We start from the raw sequence: 1,855 nt of genomic DNA, 5'->3' as shown, positions 1-1,855 counted from the left end.
ATCTGTGGCTCAGCTTCTCTCCCAAGATGTAGCCACCTGAAGGTCCACCTCTTCCATGGCCGTCAGCAGAGTCAAATATTTGGGGGGCCTTAGTTCCTTGGCTGGTAACTGAACACTTTCCCTCCGTTCCGTGGATAGACTGGTCTCTCCACAAGGTAGACTCTAACACGGTGGCTGGCTTTCCGTGGAGCAATCTAGCAAGACAGAGAGAGCAAGATGACTGAGGCAGAATCTTTTTATTGACTTCTCCTCTTTGCCCACATATACCCACAGGTGATGGCACTTGGAGGCCATTGTAGAAACTGCCTATCACTGGGGCATTACTTGGATCAGACTGTGTCACATGTAGTTATGTGGGGCACAGAAATGTTTGTACCCTTGTGTTACGAAGAATGCACAATTCTAACTTCACCGGATCATAATGAATACTATGTTAAAAGGAAATAGGGCTGCAGGGCAGTGGTGGCACACACCTTTAATCCCAGCACTTGGCAGGCAGAGGCAGGTGAATCTACAAGTTCAAGGCCAGTCTGGTATCCAGAGCAAGTTTCAGGACAGCCAGAGTTCTTAGACAGAGAAATCCTGTCCTTTTTTTTTTTTTAAACAAAACAACAAAAAACACAGGGTTTTATTTCCATCCCATTGGGCAGGGCTCGGCAGGGCAGGGAGCAGGCTCTCATGGAAGAAAGAGGCCTCTACTCTACTGCTAGCGATGAGCGGGTTCCATAGCACAATGATGACTGAGTCCCCGCGCAGGAACACCTTGGAGATGTAGTGGTCCTTGTTGACAGGCTTGGACTTCTTCTTGCCCTTGCCGCTCTTGGGGACCTCAGTCCACATCTCCTTCACATTCTCCAGCACCATGTTGCAGTGCCTGTCAAAGGCCTTCACCCGCCCCAGGAGCTTCTTGTTGTTGCGACAGTTAATGAGCACCTGTGTGTTGTTCTTGACAGACTGCGTGAGCACCGAGAGGGGGCCTGTGTTGAATTCCTCCTCCTCCCGCTTCTGCAGCTCCTCTGGGGACATCTCACTCTAGGGTTTATTGAGGAGACTCATGGTGGAGGTTTCGCTTGCAGATCACTCCCGCCGGCAGCGCGCTGCTCAGCAGAAATCCTGTCTTGAAAAATAAAAATGAAAAAAAAAATTTAAAAGAGAAAGAAATAGGGCTTTAAAAGCTGAAAGGGTGATTTAATTTTTTTTTTTAAAGAGCTTTAGTGAAGGAGGTAGCAGGTAAGAAAAGAAAAACCAAGGGCTTATGGGAAAGTTAAAATTATTATATAAGAAAGGTGTGTATTGGGCTGGAGAGATGGCTCAGTGGTTAAAAGCATTGCCTGCTCTTCCAAAGGTCCTGAGTTCAATTTCCGGCATCCACATGGTGGCTCACAACCATCTGTAATGAGGTCTGGTGTCCTTTTCTGGCCTGCAGGCATACACACAGACAGAATATTGTATACATAATAAATAAATAAAAAGACCAAATAAAAGGAAAAGGAGGAAGATCCTAAAAAAAAGAGAAAGGTGTGTATTTAAATATTGAAGTAGTCTCAAAAGATCCTAGGCTAGACAAATAGACTCATTCACACGAAAACAAAATGTTCCCTAAAGACAATGTAAAGTTCTGAGGCTTTTGACTATCCTCACACAGCAAAACCATGCTTTCAAGAGGGCAAAGCTATACTGCTCCCGGGCTGTCCCCATCTAAGATTTTCTGGTAATGGAAGATGGCTAAACTCTAGCCAACTAACGGCCGTTTCCATAAACGGAAACATGTAAAGAGAAGAACAATTACGTTGGGGAAAAAATTCTACACAACAGGTCATTTCTTCTCTAATGGGGTCAGATTCAATACTCTTTC

At 45.2% G+C, this 1,855-nt stretch overlaps 1 pseudogene; it reads right to left on the bottom strand.

Moving 5' to 3' along the window:
* Positions 1-567: 567 nt before the first annotated feature.
* On the bottom strand, positions 568-1,094 carry LOC142838246 (small nuclear ribonucleoprotein Sm D2 pseudogene; annotated as a pseudogene).
* Between the last annotated feature and the right edge of the window lie 761 nt (positions 1,095-1,855).

The sequence above is a fragment of the Microtus pennsylvanicus genome, chromosome 19 (assembly GCF_037038515.1).
Source record: "Microtus pennsylvanicus isolate mMicPen1 chromosome 19, mMicPen1.hap1, whole genome shotgun sequence".
NCBI lineage: Eukaryota > Metazoa > Chordata > Mammalia > Rodentia > Cricetidae > Microtus > Microtus pennsylvanicus.
Note: the sequence above shows the minus strand (reverse complement) of the source record. Positions and strands in the feature narration are given on the sequence as shown.